The following is a 20,630-nucleotide window of genomic DNA, read 5'->3' as shown; positions in this document are numbered from 1 at the left end:
CTTTTTTTTTCTTTCTTTATTTATGATATATTATATATAATGATAGTTTACATAAAAATGAGAGGTGAAATGTTCAAAACCGCCCCTAATTCGCAGTACTCTGTTTATATCGGTTTTTAAAATTTAATCTGTTTATCTGTAGGATTTAATTTTTTTTTTTTAATTTTCCACCCATAAGTCGAGAAATATATGTTGAATATAATGAAATTTTCATTAAGGTGACAAATTTAAGTTTTACAGATAACTTGATGAAACATTCTTACGGTTTTACTAGTTATTCTTGCAATTATCAAATGTAGTACTATGAATGTAGGACAAACTATAACAAACGACAAACATCACAAGCATTGTGTTGTTATTAAAGTTGAGGCACAAAAACCCGTACACAAAAACTGACGTCATCAATCCATAATATTGGTATGGTGTCATGATGGAGAAATGAAAAAAAAACGTTTAGTACACTTGTTGCATGGATGCCAAATCGTGTACATTGAGTGATTAAGAATAAAGATAAACATATTAATTATATTAGATATTCACAGATTGTACAAGTATGGTTTCATTTGGAACTATTATTGAATAACTTCCTTGTCTGGATTAATTTGCATGCTTAATTTAACACTCTAGATTATTTTATTTTTAACATTCAATCATTCTAATTTAACTATTCTTTGTGTTTTACAGGCATCAAAATTTTTAACAATATTATTTAAGAAACGTGGGCATAAGACATTTTATAAATTATTCTACTTTGTTAAGGAAATTTAAATTAAAATTTATCGGTGAAAAATCAAGTGTTTAATTTGGGGAAAAAAAGGTTAGTGAAATTGCACTTTGTTTTATAAGAAGATGGCACGTTGTAATTTTTTAGCTGTATGATAAAAGTTTCTTTAGTAATGAAATAAACTTATCGTTACAATAGATTATTATTTACAAAAGTACTCTAGTAATAATAATTGCTATTCTTTGTTTCATACTTATCGTAATGTAAGGACATAATTAGGATCAAAATAGAGGAGGAATGAGGTGTAAGCCCACTCGCATAAAAGAAAAGTTTACTTAGTACACTGAGGTAGTCGTAATATAGCGGGTTAGGGATTGTGATGGTTTTCTAATATATTCAATATAAAGAATTCCTATCACAGTATAGGCTACTATATTATCTTTGATGATTGACGTGGTAGTGCCTCTTTTGAAACCTTTCTAGGTCAGTAAGTTCCTTTTTGAGTAAGTATGTGAGATTTAGTGCTCTGACTACCAATATAGAGTTTATTTTAAAAATGAGTACCATTCCTTTTTGGAGATTTAGTAGTAATTAATTTACGAATGCAATCACAAAAAATTATTACGATTTATATGAATACAAGATAGATATTTATTAATTACCAGCAATACACATAAAGTAATATGTGTGATGCGAAGAGTCATCTGTTTTCAGTTCATTATTTCAAATATTCAAATTGTTATTTCAGTAATTTTTAAAATTCGGGTGATGCAATGCCAAGCTGGTATAGGACAATTTCTGATGACATAGATATCTCGTTGTTTATATTAACTTTCTTATAACACTACTTAATATTTGGTATTTACGTAAAAAGTTTTTAATTGTTTGTATATTGTTATAAAAATAATTTTTTTTTAATTTCAGTACTGAAGAAGCATTTGAAAGCAAGTTGTATGAAGTTGAATATGATAATTTTAAAGTTCAAATTTGAAAAAAAATCATAAAATCTGTAACAAGTTATAAAAGTAAAACATCATCATAAAATTTATTTTATGAAATGTACACTACAATTATAAAAATTCTTAATTTGATATTAGTTATTAATTTGTAAAACATTTGATCACATTGCATGTATTATTTGGAAAATTAAGCCAAACTTATTTACCTTAAAGGGGATACCCTTCTTCATTAAATAATTCTGTTGTAGTACAATAAATGTTTTCCTTTTTTTTATTTTAATTTTTATATTTTATTTGTTATAAAGTATAATATCAATCTATGATGTGTTTTACGTTTTATATGCTTTTGTGTTTTTGGAACTTTGATCCATGAATTATAATAAAAGTTTCAAAGTAAAAATGTTGATAAAATATAGAACTATGATTTTTTTTCTAAGTAGCAGTCCTTCCAACAACTGGTAAACACTTTGTTTGCTAAATTTACAATAAATAGCACTTGCTGTACAGTAGCAACATATTCCGCCAGACCTTTGATTATATAAATGTTGGAATACCATCAAAACTAGTACAGCTCTGGATCTAATAGAGTTAACATCCTAGATTCTAAAAGCTAGACTTTTTTGCTGTTGAAATCGCAAGGACGTGTTTGTTTAATCCAGCTATTGTTATCAGATGTTTTGAGCATTGTACACCAAAGATAAGAGGAAAGTGCAGGCCAAAGAAGAACGAAGAGGTCTTCGGAAGAAGAAGAGGGAGAAGAAGAAGAAGGAAGACCAACCACTCGTCTCAACATCACGAACTGGAGTCCGGAACAGAGCCCAGCAGAGATGCGTCCTGAAGGGCAGCCATACCAGAAGCGGATGAAGAGCTTCTACACAACCTCTCCTTTTCAAAACTTACAGGAAAGATAAAATAACCCAGCAATTGCGACTCCTCCGGAAAAGGAGACACATTGCTCTTTCCTTATAGCTAGTGCCACGTTGTGGCGTATTCCTGCTAGCCTATTAAGCGTTAGCACCGAAAGGACTTCAGTGGACGTTCTGAAGGGGAATTACGTCGGGAGGACAGGCTTTATAAGCCTAGTTTTCTGCGTTCGGCCCATGAAATGGGTTCGATAACGCTGGTTGAACAATGGATTGGAATGCAATTAAATACGTCTTAAAATACTAAATAATAATAAAGAAAACTTGAAAAAATTAGACCCGCTAACTAAAAATAAACCTCAAAAACACGCCCGATAGAATCACCCAGCAGCAAGGGACTCTATCCAGGTTCTGCGATAAAGTAGGGAGTAATAAACTCCCGCCAACTTTGCATTCCATTCCATTCCAAAGATAGGAACACCTTGCTCCACATGTTGAATCTCAGTGGCTATCCCACTTTCAGATTCATCTAGTAAATTTTGAGGGTTTAGAGGTTGCAATAAAAGTACTTGTTCACCATTAGGCACTGGGCTTATGGCATATAAGGAATTTCTCTGTCATACTATAGGCTACTATATTATCTTGAAAGTTTTGGTGATTGACATTGTAGTGGCAATTTTTGAAGTAGTTACAGGTCAAGGTGATTATTACAAAGATTATAAATGATTATATACCAAATATAGAAACATCACATTGTTCCTCCTCATGTTGAATTTCAGTAGTAGTAAAGTTTGATGCTTTGGAGGTTCCAGTGAAAGTACATCGCCACCATTAAGCGCTGGGCTTATAGCAAATGTCTTGTGTTCTGCACTCATGTGCCCAATTCTTCTCTGAAAGAACAATTTACAAAATGCTTTTAAAATCCAACAATTGGTGAAGGGAAAATTCTGACACTCACTTCCATAAGGTACAGAAGAGGCGACGGTTGTACAAATTAATAATTGCTTGTTTTTTAAAAAGAGGTGACAAAATAAGGGACTGAAATACTCATCTTACATATATATATATATCCATTTTGCTATTACATATGCTGTCGTTCTCCTCAAAGGGATGATGAATGGTACTGAGTATAAGGCACTGTTTTGCCCAGGAAGTGGGAAACTGAACCCATAAGCGGAAGAACTTCTTCAAGAAATCATAAGTAGTAGAATACAGAAAGCAACGGAAGGCATTGTATTGAAGGTCCTAGTGATAATCTCTCGCATTACACTATGATGCTATCTGGAAAGTACAGTATTGAAGAAGATCCCATATTCTGTCATTTTAAATTTATTATACAAAATCTGCAATTACTAATGGTCATGTAATGGGAAGATAATATACTATTCTTTGGTGGACATCTAAAAAGTTAAAAAATCATGGACATCTAAAAAGATATCTACGCCTAAAAAGTTTAATTATAAATCATAAGTTTCATAAACATATTTATTTCTGTATTCTTTGTTTCAAAAAGTAAATTAATCGACTTTTCCTTTCTGAAGGACAGTGATTTGATGAGACCGCTTGATCTTCACATCATTAAGCTGAGAACAAGTGCTTTCGAAAGATGTTAATCTGTAATTAAAGGAAAAAGGGAAATCTTGTTGACCAGCCTGTTATATTTGAAACAACGTTTGTCTCTGGTTTGAAATGATTTGTAGGATATTTCCATAATAATTGATAATGTATTAATATATCTGTTATTTTTAAAAAGTATTCATTTCTACTTAGTGGTTATTGTGTATAATGATTTTCTGTATGATTATGTTTGCAAGTTTGTATACTGTTTAATTAGGTATTCAGTACTGTATTTTATATTTTTTGTATTTTACGTTTGAGATTATTATTGCCGACATATAAGCAAAGTGTGTAAGGACAACAGTTACATCAATTAGGTTGACTTTTGCAAATTCTACAGTTTTAATAAAGAGAATACTGCATTTTTATTAGTTTGTAATGAATCGCATATAGTCTGAAGCTACTGATTTTCACTTGTTTGTCCCAATTATACAGATATGTCCGCTATGAATTCTTGCCTGAATTTTGGTATTCACTAATCTCAAAAATGTTGTTCGTTTTTCATTTTGAATATTTTCGACTGAATTTTATTTTCTTAAACCTAGCGTAGATTATGAAAACAACATTATGTTCGGTAGTGCATGTTAATAGAATGTTTCTCTACTTAAAAATTATTGTTTTTTAAGTGGTTGTGTTTATTTTTGTCTGCAATTTCATGTGTTATTCTTCTTATATTCTTTAATATAACTTATTTACATTTTTATAAATTTCATATAAAATTAGGATATCTTATAAAATGATCGTTAGATTGATTGATGACCTGTAGACCTGTTGATTGATTCTCGTCTTACTCTTCCCAGCACATTCCCTCAAATTTATTCTTCTTCTTTGTGCCGAGTGGGTCAGTTACCTTTATTCCATGTATAAATATATAAAGTTCCATATATAAAGTAAAGGTACAGCGATGTTTACTGGTAGCATGCAGTTAAATATTTGATCGTACTTTAAAATTATTTGTAACTAAAGAAAAAATAAAATATAATTTAAAAACATAAAGTGCAGTGTTGCGGGTAACTATGGTAAAAAAAGAAGTTTTTGGTTTTCCATGGCAACAATATTTTTTCTTATTTATTATTTTAATACTGTGACTAACAGTAAAAACACATTCAGACGATTTAAGCTATTATAAATAGTATAAATAATATAACTGATAACTGATAAAATGAAAGGCAAACTAATATTGGCATCTGTCTTTGCTGTTTATGTAGCAGCACAGTGGTGGCGGTATGTAAATATTTAATTACAAAAAAAGTAATTGTAATTTTATGACCATCTAATAAGATTCTGTAATTTCTTAGTAATGTGTATTCCTTAATTCATGTGTATTATTTGCAGAACGAAACGTCGCCGTGCATCACAACCCCAAGCACCTCCGAGTCTACCACGTCCACGTCCATTAATTTATCCAGTGGGTACCTGCCTTGCATGCAAGGAGGTAAACTGCTGGGTAAAAAGGCGGAAGTTAGTTTATACTTAGCTTACTTCCAAAAACGGTAAGCTAATAATATTTAAATAATATCATATTATGAGGAAAATTATTAATATAATTAAGAATAAGTAAATTTCAATGAGTATAAGTATAATTTTATTGTTCTCTGAAGGTCTGGGCGTACATGATGCTTCTAACCTTGTACATGCCAGTACAAAAGCTTATTTACTTTAGATGTTTATTTTGTTTTTCGTAACTTTGTTTAATCATATAATCATATATATAACTCTAACATGTTATTCTCATTCTTTCATTATGCTTGTTTAAATTTACATGGCAAAACCGCAGAACATATCAGTAAAGTATTCCAGTGGCGGTTATCCAATAGGAATAGTGGACTATCACCAGATAAGTGAATTGAAAAATGTGTTGAATCTGAAATGATAATAAATATGATGACTTTACACTATAATCCTGCAATAACTACTTCTATAGAAATTACTATTCTACATTATTTTTAATTTGATGATGTAGCTATTAAAGCATATATCATATGTCTTCTGCTATCACAAACTAGAAAAAAACTGTAAATTATTAGGGTTAAGTGCTGTGACCTGTCTTAAGTGGTTTTCGCTTATGAACAAAATTTTTAATTCAATTTAATGATAATATGTCATTCACATGAGGAGGTGGTTATTAAATCATTTTCACTAGAAGGTGGAGCCAAATACTAATCTTCAGTTTGGTATACGTGAAAAATATAAAGGAATCATATTGCCTGCCTGAATAGTAATAATTAATGATAAAAAAAGCCATATTCTTCCTTAAGTATTATTTCAAATTTTTTAGGTGATAAATTTCTCCACAAGTTTCATGTATTGAAATAACAAATATTAGATTAAACTATAAACGGTGTAACTCTTCTTCTAAATTTTAGGTATATTCTTTTTTGTCTAATTATGTTCATTTTCTTTCTATTTTACAGCCTTCAAAATTTTTCGTGAATGGACACAATTTGAAATAAATATTTATTAAAAGTATAAAGGTATGTGAAACTTTGCATTTTCTTTTTTTTTCTTTCTTTATTTATGATATATTATATATAATGATAGTTTACATAAAAATGAGAGGTGAAATGTTCAAAACCGCCCCTAATTCGCAGTACTCTGTTTATATCGGTTTTTAAAATTTAATCTGTTTATCTGTAGGATTTAATTTTTTTTTTTTAATTTTCCACCCATAAGTCGAGAAATATATGTTGAATATAATGAAATTTTCATTAAGGTGACAAATTTAAGTTTTACAGATAACTTGATGAAACATTCTTACGGTTTTACTAGTTATTCTTGCAATTATCAAATGTAGTACTATGAATGTAGGACAAACTATAACAAACGACAAACATCACAAGCATTGTGTTGTTATTAAAGTTGAGGCACAAAAACCCGTACACAAAAACTGACGTCATCAATCCATAATATAGGTATGGTGTCATGATGGAGAAATGAAAAAAAAAACGTTTAGTACACTTGTTGCATGGATGCCAAATCGTGTACATTGAGTGATTAAGAATAAAGATAAACATATTAATTATATTAGATATTCACAGATTGTACAAGTATGGTTTCATTTGGAACTATTATTGAATAACTTCCTTGTCTGGATTAATTTGCATGCTTAATTTAACACTCTAGATTATTTTATTTTTAACATTCAATCATTCTAATTTAACTATTCTTTGTGTTTTACAGGCATCAAAATTTTTAACAATATTATTTAAGAAACGTGGGCATAAGACATTTTATAAATTATTCTACTTTGTTAAGGAAATTTAAATTAAAATTTATCGGTGAAAAATCAAGTGTTTAATTTGGGGAAAAAAAGGTTAGTGAAATTGCACTTTGTTTTATAAGAAGATGGCACGTTGTAATTTTTTAGCTGTATGATAAAAGTTTCTTTAGTAATGAAATAAACTTATCGTTACAATAGATTATTATTTACAAAAGTACTCTAGTAATAATAATTGCTATTCTTTATTTCATACTTATCGTAATGTAAGGACATAATTAGGATCAAAATAGAGGAGGAATGAGGTGTAAGCCCACTCGCATAAAAGAAAAGTTTACTTAGTAAACTGAGGTAGTCGTAATATAGCGGGTTAGGGATTGTGATGGTTTTCTAATATATTCAATATAAAAAATTCCTATCACAGTATAGGCTACTATATTATCTTTGATGATTGACGTGGTAGTGCCTCTTTTGAAACCTTTCTAGGTCAGTAAGTTCCTTTTTGAGTAAGTATGTGAGATTTAGTGCTCTGACTACCAATATAGAGTTTATTTAAAAAATGAGTACCATTCCTTTTTGGAGATTTAGTAGTAATTAATTTACGAATGCAATCACAAAAATTATTACGATTTATATGAATACAAGATAGATATTTATTAATTACCAGCAATACACATAAAGTAATATGTGTGATGCGAAGAGTCATCTGTTTTCAGTTCATTATTTCAAATATTCAAATTGTTATTTCAGTAATTTTTAAAATTCGGGTGATGCAATGCCAAGCTGGTTATAGGACAATTTCTGATGACATAGATATCTCGTTGTTTATATTAACTTTCTTATAACACTACTTAATATTTGGTATTTACGTAAAAAGTTTTTAATTGTTTTTATATTGTTATAAAAATAATTTTTTTTTAATTTCAGTACTGAAGAAGCATTTGAAAGCAAGTTGTATGAAGTTGAATATGATAATTTTAAAGTTCAAATTTGAAAAAAATCATAAAATCTGTAACAAGTTATAAAAGTAAAACATCATCATAAAATTTATTTAATGAAATGTACACTACAATTATAAAAATTCTTAATTTGATATTAGTTATTAATTTGTAAAACATTTGATCACATTGCATGTATTATTTGGAAAATTAAGCCAAACTTATTTACCTTAAAGGGGATACCCTTCTTCATTAAATAATTCTGTTGTAGTACAATAAATGTTTTCCTTTTTTTTATTTTAATTTTTATATTTTATTTGTTATTAAGTATAATATCAATCTATGATGTGTTTTACGTTTTATATGCTTTTGTGTTTTTGGAACTTTGATCCATGAATTATAATAAAAGTTTCAAAGTAAAAATGTTGATAAAATATAGAACTATGATTTTTTTTCTAAGTAGCAGTCCTTCCAACAACTGGTAAACACTTTGTTTGCTAAATTTACAATAAATAGCACTTGCTGTACAGTAGCAACATATTCCGCCAGACCTTTGATTATATAAATGTTGGAATACCATCAAAACTAGTACAGCTCTGGATCTAATAGAGTTAACATCCTAGATTCTAAAAGCTAGACTTTTTTGCTGTTGAAATCGCAAGGACGTGTTTGTTTATTCCAGCTATTGTTATCAGATGTTTTGAGCATTGTACACCAAAGATAAGAGGAAAGTGCAGGCCAAAGAAGAACGAAGAGGTCTTCGGAAGAAGAAGAGGGAGAAGAAGAAGAAGGAAGACCAACCACTCGTCTCAACATCACGAACTGGAGTCCGGAACAGAGCCCAGCAGAGATGCGTCCTGAAGGGCAGCCATACCAGAAGCGGATGAAGAGCTTCTACACAACCTCTCCTTTTCAAAACTTACAGGAAAGATAAAATAACCCAGCAATTGCGACTCCTCCGGAAAAGGAGACACATTGCTCTTTCCTTATAGCTAGTGCCACGTTGTGGCGTATTCCTGCTAGCCTATTAAGCGTTAGCACCGAAAGGACTTCAGTGGACGTTCTGAAGGGGAATTACGTCGGGAGGACAGGCTTTATAAGCCTAGTTTTCTGCGTTCAGCCCATGAAATGGGTTCGATAACGCTGGTTGAACAATGGATTGGAATGCAATTAAAACGCTGGTTGAACAATGGATTGGAATGCAATTAAAACGCTGGTTGAACAATGGATTGGAATGCAATTAAATACGTCTTAAAATACTAAATAATAATAAAGAAAACTTGAAAAAATTAGACCCGCTAACTAAAAATAAACCTCAAAAACACGCCCGATAGAATCACCCAGCAGCAAGGGACTCTATCCAGGTTCTGCGATAAAGTAGGGAGTAATAAACTCCCGCCAACTTTGCATTCCATTCCATTCCAAAGATAGGAACACCTTGCTCCACATGTTTTGGCTATCCCACTTTCAGATTCATCTAGTAAATTTTGAGGGTTTAGAGGTTGCAATAAAAGTACTTGTTCACCATTAGGCACTGGGCTTATGGCATATAAGGAATTTCTCTGTCATACTATAGGCTACTATATTATCTTGAAAGTTTTGGTGATTGACATTGTAGTGGCCCTTTTGAAGTAGTTAACAGGTCAAGGTGATTATTACAAAGATTATAAATGATTATATACCAAATATAGAAACATCACATTGTTCCTCCTCATGTTGAATTTCAGTAGTAGTAAAGTTTGATGCTTTGGAGGTTCCAGTGAAAGTACATCGCCACCATTAAGCGCTGGGCTTATAGCAAATGTCTTGTGTTCTGCACTCATGTGCCCAATTCTTCTCTGAAAGAACAATTTACAAAATGCTTTTAAAATCCAACAATTGGTGAAGGGAAAATTCTGACACTCACTTCCATAAGGTACAGAAGAGGCGACGGTTGTACAAATTAATAATTGCTTGTTTTTTAAAAAGAGGTGACAAAATAAGGGACTGAAATACTCATCTTACATATATATATATATCCATTTTGCTATTACATATGCTGTCGTTCTCCTCAAAGGGATGATGAATGGTACTGAGTATAAGGCACTGTTTTGCCCAGGAAGTGGGAAACTGAACCCATAAGCGGAAGAACTTCTTCAAGAAATCATAAGTAGTAGAATACAGAAAGCAACGGAAGGCATTGTATTGAAGGTCCTAGTGATAATCTCTCGCATTACACTATGATGCTATCTGGAAAGTACAGTATTGAAGAAGATCCCATATTCTGTCATTTTAAATTTATTATACAAAATCTGCAATTACTAATGGTCATGTAATGGGAAGATAATATACTATTCTTTGGTGGACATCTAAAAAGTTAAAAAATCATGGACATCTAAAAAGATATCTAGGCCTAAAAAGTTTAATTATAAATCATAAGTTTCATAAACATATTTATTTCTGTATTCTTTGTTTCTAATTCAAAAAGTAAATTAATCGACTTTTCCTTTCTGAAGGACAGTGATTTGATGAGACCGCTTGATCTTCACATCATTAAGCTGAGAACAAGTGCTTTCGAAAGATGTTAATCTGTAATTAAAGGAAAAAGGGAAATCTTGTTGACCAGCCTGTTATATTTGAAACAACGTTTGTCTCTGGTTTGAAATGATTTGTAGGATATTTCCATAATAATTGATAATGTATTAATATATCTGTTATTTTTAAAAAGTATTCATTTCTACTTAGTGGTTATTGTGTATAATGATTTTCTGTATGATTATGTTTGCAAGTTTGTATACTGTTTAATTAGGTATTCAGTACTGTATTTTATCTATTTGTATTTTACGCAAAGTGTGTAAGGACAACAGTTACATCAATTAGGTTGACTTTTGCAAATTCTACAGTTTTAATAAAGAGAATACTGCATTTTTATTAGTTTGTAATGAATCGCATAAAGTCTGAAGCTACTGATTTTCACTTGTTTGTCCCAATTATACAGATATGTCCGCTATGAATTCTTGCCTGAATTTTGGTATTCACTAATCTCAAAAATGTTGTTCGTTTTTCATTTTGAATATTTTCGACTGAATTTTATTTTCTTAAACCTAGCGTAGATTATGAAAAAAACATTATGTTCGGTAGTGCATGTTAATAGAATGTTTCTCTACTTAAAAATTATTGCTTTTTAAGTGGTTGTGTTTATTTTTGTCTGCAATTTCATGTGTTATTCTTCTTATATTCTTTAATATAACTTATTTACATTTTTATAAATTTCATATAAAATTAGGATATCTTATAAAATGATCGTTAGATTGATTGATGACCTGTAGACCTGTTGATTGATTCTCGTCTTACTCTTCCCAGCACATTCCCTCAAATTTATTCTTCTTCTTTGTGCCGAGTGGGTCAGCTACCTTTATTCCATGTATAAATATAAAGTTCCATATATAAAGTAAAGGTACAGCGATGTTTACTGGTAGCATGCAGTTAAATATTTGATCGTACTTTAAAATTATTTGTAACTAAAGAAAAAATAAAATATAATTTAAAAACATAAAGTGCAGTGTTGCGGGTAACTATGGTAAAAAAAGAAGTTTTTGGTTTTCCATGGCAACAATATTTTTTCTTATTTATTATTTTAATACTGTGACTAACAGTAAAAACACATTCAGACGATTTAAGCTATTATAAATAGTATAAATAATATAACTGATAACTGATAAAATGAAAGGCAAACTAATATTGGCATCTGTCTTTGCTGTTTATGTAGCAGCACAGTGGTGGCGGTATGTAAATATTTAATTACAAAAAAAGTAATTGTAATTTTATGACCATCTAATAAGATTCTGTAATTTCTTAGTAATGTGTATTCCTTAATTCATGTGTATTATTTGCAGAACGAAACGTCGCCGTGCATCACAACCCCAAGCACCTCCGAGTCTACCACGTCCACGTCCATTAATTTATCCAGTGGGTACCTGCCTTGCATGCAAGGAGGTAAACTGCTGGGTAAAAAGGCGGAAGTTAGTTTATACTTAGCTTACTTCCAAAAACGGTAAGCTAATAATATTTTAATAATATCATATTATGAGGAAAATTATTAATATAATTAAGAATAAGTAAATTTCAATGAGTATAAGTATAATTTTATTGTTCTCTGAAGGTCTGGGCGTACATGATGCTTCTAACCTTGTACATGCCAGTACAAAAGCTTATTTACTTTAGATGTTTATTTTGTTTTTCGTAACTTTGTTTAATCATATAATCATATATATAACTCTAACATGTTATTCTCATTCTTTCATTATGCTTGTTTAAATTTACAAGGCAATACCGCAGAACATATCAGTAAAGTATTCCAGTGGCGGTTATCCAATAGGAATAGTGGACTATCACCAGATAAGTGAATTGAAAAATGTGTTGAATCTGAAATGATAATAAATATGATGACTTTACACTATAATCCTGCAATAACTACTTCTATAGAAATTACTATTCTACATTATTTTTAATTTGATGATGTAGCTATTAAAGCATATATCATATGTCTTCTGCTATCACAAACTAGAAAAAAACTGTAAATTATTAGGGTTAAGTGCTGTGACCTGTCTTAAGTGGTTTTCGCTTATGAACAAAATTTTTAATTCAATTTAATGATAATATGTCATTCACATGAGGAGGTGGTTATTAAATCATTTTCACTAGAAGGTGGAGCCAAATACTAATCATCAGTTTGGTATACGTGAAAAATATAAAGGAATCATATTGCCTGCCTGAATAGTAATAATAATTAATGATAAAAAAAGCCATATTCTTCCTTAAGTATTATTTCAAATTTTTTAGGTGATAAATTTCTCCACAAGTTTCATGTATTGAAATAACAAATATTAGATTAAAATATAAACGGTGTAACTCTTCTTCTAAATTTTAGGTATATTCTTTTTTGTCTAATTATGTTCATTTTCTTTCTATTTTACAGCCTTCAAAATTTTTCGTGAATGGACACAATTTGAAATAAATATTTATTAAAAGTATAAAGGTATGTGAAACTTTGCATTTTCTTTTTTTTTCTTTCTTTATTTATGATATATTATATATAATGATAGTTTACATAAAAATGAGAGGTGAAATGTTCAAAACCGCCCCTAATTCGCAGTACTCTGTTTATATCGGTTTTTAAAATTTAATCTGTTTATCTGTAGGATTTAATTTTTTTTTTTTAATTTTCCACCCATAAGTCGAGAAATATATGTTGAATATAATGAAATTTTCATTAAGGTGACAAATTTAAGTTTTACAGATAACTTGATGAAACATTCTTACGGTTTTACTAGTTATTCTTGCAATTATCAAATGTAGTACTATGAATGTAGGACAAACTATAACAAACAACAAACATCACAAGCATTGTGTTGTTATTAAAGTTGAGGCACAAAAACCCGTACACAAAAACTGACGTCATCAATCCATAATATTGGTATGGTGTCATGATGGAGAAATGAAAAAAAAAAACGTTTAGTACACTTGTTGCATGGATGCCAAATCGTGTACATTGAGTGATTAAGAATAAAGATAAACATATTAATTATATTAGATATTCACAGATTGTACAAGTATGGTTTTTCATTTGGAACTATTATTGAATAACTTCCTTGTCTGGATTAATTTGCATGCTTAATTTAACACTCTAGATTATTTTATTTTTAACATTCAATCATTCTAATTTAACTATTCTTTGTGTTTTACAGGCATCAAAATTTTTAACAATATTATTTAAGAAACGTGGGCATAAGACATTTTATAAATTATTCTACTTTGTTAAGGAAATTTAAATTAAAATTTATCGGTGAAAAATCAAGTGTTTAATTTGGGGAAAAAAAGGTTAGTGAAATTGCACTTTGTTTTATAAGAAGATGGCACGTTGTAATTTTTTAGCTGTATGATAAAAGTTTCTTTAGTAATGAAATAAACTTATCGTTACAATAGATTATTATTTACAAAAGTACTCTAGTAATAATAATTGCTATTCTTTGTTTCATACTTATCGTAATGTAAGGACATAATTAGGATCGAAATAGAGGAGGAATGAGGTGTAAGCCCACTCGCATAAAAGAAAAGTTTACTTAGTAAACTGAGGTAGTCGTAATATAGCGGGTTAGGGATTGTGATGGTTTTCTAATATATTCAATATAAAGAATTCCTATCACTGTATAGGCTACTATATTATCTTTGATGATTGACGTGGTAGTGCTTTTTTTGAAACCTTTCCAGGTCAGTAAGTTCCTTTTTGAGTAAGTATGTGAGATTTAGTGCTCTGACTACCAATATAGAGTTTATTTAAAAAATGAGTACCATTCCTTTTTGGAGATTTAGTAGTAATTAATTTACGAATGCAATCACAAAAATTATTACGATTTATATGAATACAAGATAGATATTTATTAATTACCAGCAATACACATAAAGTAATATGTGTGATGCGAAGAATGCAATCACAAAAATTATTACGATTTATATGAATACAAGATAGATATTTATTAATTACCAGCAATACACATAAAGTAATATGTGTGATGCGAAGAGTCATCTGTTTTCAGTTCATTATTTCAAATATTCAAATTGTTATTTCAGTAATTTTTAAAATTCGGGTGATGCAATGCCAAGCTGGTTATAGGACAATTTCTGATGACATAGATATCTCGTTGTTTATATTAACTTTCTTATAACACTACTTAATATTTGGTATTTACGTAAAAAGTTTTTAATTGTTTGTATATTGTTATAAAAATAATTTTTTTTTAATTTCAGTACTGAAGAAGCATTTGAAAGCAAATTGTATGAAGTTGAATATGATAATTTTAAAGTTCAAATTTGAAAAAAAATCATAAAATCTGTAACAAGTTATAAAAGTAAAACATCATCATAAAATTTATTTAATGAAATGTACACTACAATTATAAAAATTCTTAATTTGATATTAGTTATTAATTTGTAAAACATTTGATCACATTGCATGTATTATTTGGAAAATTAAGCCAAACTTATTTACCTTAAAGGGGATACCCTTCTTCATTAAATAACTCTGTTGTAGCACAATAAATGTTTTCCTTTTTTTTATTTTAATTTTTATATTTTATTTGTTATAAAGTATAATATCAATCTATGATGTGTTTTACGTTTTATATGCTTTTGTGTTTTTGGAACTTTGATCCATGAATTATAATAAAAGTTTCAAAGTAAAAATGTTGATAAAATATAGAACTATGATTTTTTTTCTAAGTAGCAGTCCTTCCAACAACTGGTAAACACTTTGTTTGCTAAATTTACAATAAATAGCACTTGCTGTACAGTAGCAACATATTCCGCCAGACCTTTGATTATATAAATGTTGGAATACCATCAAAACTAGTACAGCTCTGGATCTAATAGAGTTAGTTAACATCCTAGATTCTAAAAGCTAGACTTTTTTGCTGTTAAAATCGCAAGGACGTGTTTGTTTAATCCAGCTATTGTTATCAGATGTTTTGAGCATTGTACACCAAAGATAAGAGGAAAGTTCAGGCCAAAGAAGAACGAAGAGTTCTTCGGAAGAAGAAGAGGGAGAAGAAGAAGAAGGAAGACCAACCACTCGTCTCAACATCACGAACTGGAGTCCGGAACAGAGCCCAGCAGAGATGCGTCCTGAAGGGCAGCCATACCAGAAGCGGATGGCTTTCCTTTTCAAAACTTACAGGAAAGATAAAATAACCCAGCAATTGCGACTCCTCCGGAAAAGGAGACACATTGCTCTTTCCTTATAGCTAGTGCCACGTTGTGGCGTATTCCTGCTAGCCTATTAAGCGTTAGCACCGAAAGGACTTCAGTGGACGTTCTGAAGGGGAATTACGTCGGGAGGACAGGCTTTATAAGCCTAGTTTTCTGCGTTCGGCCCATGAAATGGGTTCGATAACGCTGGTTGAACAATGGATTGGAATGCAATTAAATACGTCTTAAAATACTAAATAATAATAAAGAAAACTTGAAAAAATTAGACCCGCTAACTAAAAATAAACCTCAAAAACACGCCCGATAGAATCACCCAGCAGCAAGGGACTCTATCCAGGTTCTGCGATAAAGTAGGGAGTAATAAACTCCCGCCAACTTTGCATTCCATTCCATTCCAAAGATAGGAACACCTTGCTCCACATGTTGAATCTCAGTGGCTATCCCACTTTCAGATTCATCTAGTAAATTTTGAGGGTTTAGAGGTTGCAATAAAAGTACTTGTTCACCATTAGGCACTGGGCTTATGGCATATAAGGAATTTCTCTGTCATACTATAGGCTACTATATTATCTTGAAAGTTTTGGTGATTGACATTGTAGTGGCCCTTTTTAAGTAGTTAACAGGTCAAGGTGATTATTACAAAGCTAATAAATGATTACATACCAAATATAGAAACATCACATTGTTCCTCCTCATGTTGAATTTCAGTAGTAGTAAAGTTTGATGCTTTGGAGGTTCCAGTGAAAGTACATCACCACCATTAAGCGCTGGGCTTATAGCAAATGTCTTGTGTTCTGCACTCATGTGCCCAATTCTTCTCTGAAAGAACAATTTACAAAATGCTTTTAAAATCCAACAATTGGTGAAGGGAAAATTCTGACACTCACTTCCATAAGGTACAGAAGAGGCGACGGTTGTACAAATTAATAATTGCTTGTTTTTTAAAAAGAGGTGACAAAATAAGGGACTGAAATACTCATCTTACATATATATATATATCGATTTTGCTATTACATATGCTGTCGTTCTCCTCAAAGGGATGATGAATGGTACTGAGTATAAGGCACTGTTTTGCCCAGGAAGTGGGAAACTGAACCCATAAGCGGAAGAACTTCTTCAAGAAATCATAAGTAGTAGAATACAGAAAGCAACGGAAGGCATTGTATTGAAGGTCCTAGTGATAATCTCTCGCATTACACTATGATGCTATCTGGAAAGTACAGTATTGAAGAAGATCCCATATTCTGTCATTTTAAATTTATTATACAAAATCTGCAATTACTAATGGTCATGTAATGGGAAGATAATATACTATTCTTTGGTGGACATCTAAAAAGTTAAAAAATCATGGACATCTAAAAAGATATCTAGGCCTAAAAAGTTTAATTATAAATCATAAGTTTCATAAACATATTTATTTCTGTATTCTTTGTTTCTAATTCAAAAAGTAAATTAATCGACTTTTCCTTTCTGAAGGACAGTGATTTGATGAGACCGCTTGATCTTCACATCATTAAGCTGAGAACAAGTGCTTTCGAAAGATGTTAATCTGTAATTAAAGGAAAAAGGGAAATCTTGTTGACCAGCCTGTTATATTTGAAACAACGTTTGTCTCTGGTTTGAAATGATTTGTAGGATATTTCCATAATAATTGATAATGTATTAATATATCTGTTATTTTTAAAAAGTATTCATTTCTACTTAGTGGTTATTGTGTATAATGATTTTCTGTATGATTATGTTTGCAAGTTTGTATACTGTTTAATTAGGTATTCAGTACTGTATTTTATCTTTTTTGTATTTTACGTTTGAGATTATTATTGCCGACATATAAGCAAAGTGTGTAAGGACAACAGTTACATCAATTAGGTTGACTTTTGCAAATCCTACAGTTTTAATAAAGAGAATACTGCATTTTTATTAGTTTGTAATGAATCGCATAAAGTCTGAAGCTACTGATTTTCACTTGTTTGTCCCAATTATACAGATATGTCCGCTATGAATTCTTGCCTGAATTTTGGTATTCACTAATCTCAAAAATGTTGTTCGTTTTTCATTTTGAATATTTTCGACTGAATTTTATTTTCTTAAACCTAGCGTAGATTATGAAAAAAACATTATGTTCGGTAGTGCATGTTAATAGAATGTTTCTCTACTTAAAAATTATTGCTTTTTAAGTGGTTGTGTTTATTTTTGTCTGCAATTTCATGTGTTATTCTTCTTATATTCTTTAATATAACTTATTTACATTTTTATAAATTTCATATAAAATTAGGATATCTTATAAAATGATCGTTAGATTGATTGATGACCTGTAGACCTGTTGATTGATTCTCGTCTTATTCTTCCCAGCACATTCCCTCAAATTTATTCTTCTTCTTTGTGCCGAGTGGGTCAGCTACCTTTATTCCATGTATAAATATATAAAGTTCCATATATAAAGTAAAGGTACAGCGATGTTTACTGGTAGCATGCAGTTAAATATTTGATCGTACTTTAAAATTATTTGTAACTAAAGAAAAAATAAAATATAATTTAAAAACATAAAGTGCAGTGTTGCGGGTAACTATGGTAAAAAAAGAAGTTTTTGGTTTTTCATGGCAACAATATTTTTTCTTATTTATTATTTTAATACTGTGACTAACAGTAAAAACACATTCAGACGATTTAAGCTATTATAAATAGTATAAATAATATAACTGATAACTGATAAAATGAAAGGCAAACTAATATTGGCATCTCTCTTTGCTGTTTATGTAGCAGCACAGTGGTGGCGGTATGTAAATATTTAATTACAAAAAAAGTAATTGTAATTTTATGACCATCTAATAAGATTCTGTAATTTCTTAGTAATGTGTATTCCTTAATTCATGTGTATTATTTGCAGAATGAAACGTCGCCGTGCATCACAACCCCAAGCACCTCCGAGTCTACCACGTCCACGTCCATTAATTTATCCAGTGGGTACCTGCCTTGCATGCAAGGAGGTAAAGTGCTGGGTAAAAAGGCGGAAGTTAGTTTATACTTAGCTTACTTCCAAAAACGGTAAGCTAATAATATTTAAATAATATCATATTATGAGGAAAATTATTAATATAATTAAGAATAAGTAAATTTCAATGAGTATAAGTATAATTTTATTGTTCTCTGAAGGTCTGGGCGTACATGATGCTTCTAACCTTGTACATGCCAGTACAAAAGCTTATTTACTTTAGATGTTTATTTTGTTTTTCGTAACTTTGTTTAATCATATAATCATATATATAACTCTAACATGTTATTGTCATTCTTTCATTATGCTTGTTTAAATTTACATGGCAATACCGCAGAACATATCAGTAAAGTATTCCAGTGGCGGTTATCCAATAGGAATAGTGGACTATCACCAGATAAGTGAATTGAAAAATGTGTTGAATCTGAAATGATAATAAATATGATGACTTTACACTATAATCCTGCAATAACTACTTCTATAGAAATTACTATTCTACATTATTTTTAATTTGATGATGTAGCTATTAAAGCATATATCATATGTCTTCTGCTATCACAAACTAGAAAAAAACTGTAAATTATTAGGGTTAAGTGCTGTGACCTGTCTTAAGTGGTTTTCGCTTATGAACAAAATTTTTAATTCAATTTAATGATAATATGTCATTCACATAAGGAGGTGGTTATTAAATCATTTTCACTAGAAGGTGGAGCCAAATACTAATCTTCAGTTTGGTATACGTGAAAAATATAAAGGAATCATATTGCCTGCCTGAATAGTAATAATTAATGATAAAAAAAGCCATATTCTTCCTTAAGTATCATTTCAAATTTTTTAGGTGATAAATTTCTCCACAAGTTTCATGTATTGAAATAACAAATATTAGATTAAACTATAAACGGTGTAACTCTTCTTCTAAATTTTAGGTATATTCTTTTTTGTCTAATTATGTTCATTTTCTTTCTATTTTACAGCCTTCAAAATTTTTCGTGAATGGACACAATTTGAAATAAATATTTATTAAAAGTATAAAGGTATGTGAAACTTTGCATTTTCTTTTTTTTTCTTTCTTTATTTATGATATATTATATATAATGATAGTTTACATAAAAATGAGAGGTGAAATGTTCAAAACCGCCCCTAATTCGCAGTACTCTGTTTATATCGGTTTTTAAAATTTAATCTGTTTATCTGTACGATTTAATTTTTTTTTTTTAATTTTCCACCCATAAGTCGAGAAATATATGTTGAATATAATGAAATTTTCATTAAGGTGACAAATTTAAGTTTTACAGATAACTTGATGAAACATTCTTACGGTTTTACTAGTTATTCTTGCAATTATCAAATGTAGTACTATGAATGTAGGACAAACTATAACAAACGACAAACATCACAAGCATTGTGTTGTTATTAAAGTTGAGGCACAAAAACCCGTACACAAAAACTGACGTCATCAATCCATAATATTGGTATGGTGTCATGATGGAGAAATGAAAAAAAAACGTTTAGTACACTTGTTGCATGGATGCCAAATCGTGTACATTGAGTGATTAAGAATAAAGATAAACATATTA

At 30.1% G+C, this 20,630-nt stretch overlaps 1 long non-coding RNA gene across 2 annotated transcripts; it reads left to right on the top strand.

Moving 5' to 3' along the window:
- Positions 1-685: 685 nt before the first annotated feature.
- Positions 686-19,095, top strand: LOC142318470 (uncharacterized). Of its 2 annotated transcripts, XR_012754933.1 has the most exons (6): positions 686-817; positions 5,499-5,656; positions 7,344-7,476; positions 12,194-12,351; positions 14,045-14,177; positions 18,949-19,095. It is a non-coding gene; the product is annotated as an uncharacterized LOC142318470 (long non-coding RNA). The 2 variants fall into 2 exon arrangements; XR_012754934.1 differs by lacking the exons at positions 14,045-14,177; positions 18,949-19,095 and adding an exon at positions 13,276-13,339.
- The last annotated feature ends 1,535 nt before the right edge of the window (positions 19,096-20,630 follow it).

Source organism: Lycorma delicatula, chromosome 1, assembly GCF_047948215.1.
Source record: "Lycorma delicatula isolate Av1 chromosome 1, ASM4794821v1, whole genome shotgun sequence".
Classification (NCBI taxonomy): domain Eukaryota; kingdom Metazoa; phylum Arthropoda; class Insecta; order Hemiptera; family Fulgoridae; genus Lycorma; species Lycorma delicatula.
Note: the sequence above shows the minus strand (reverse complement) of the source record. Positions and strands in the feature narration are given on the sequence as shown.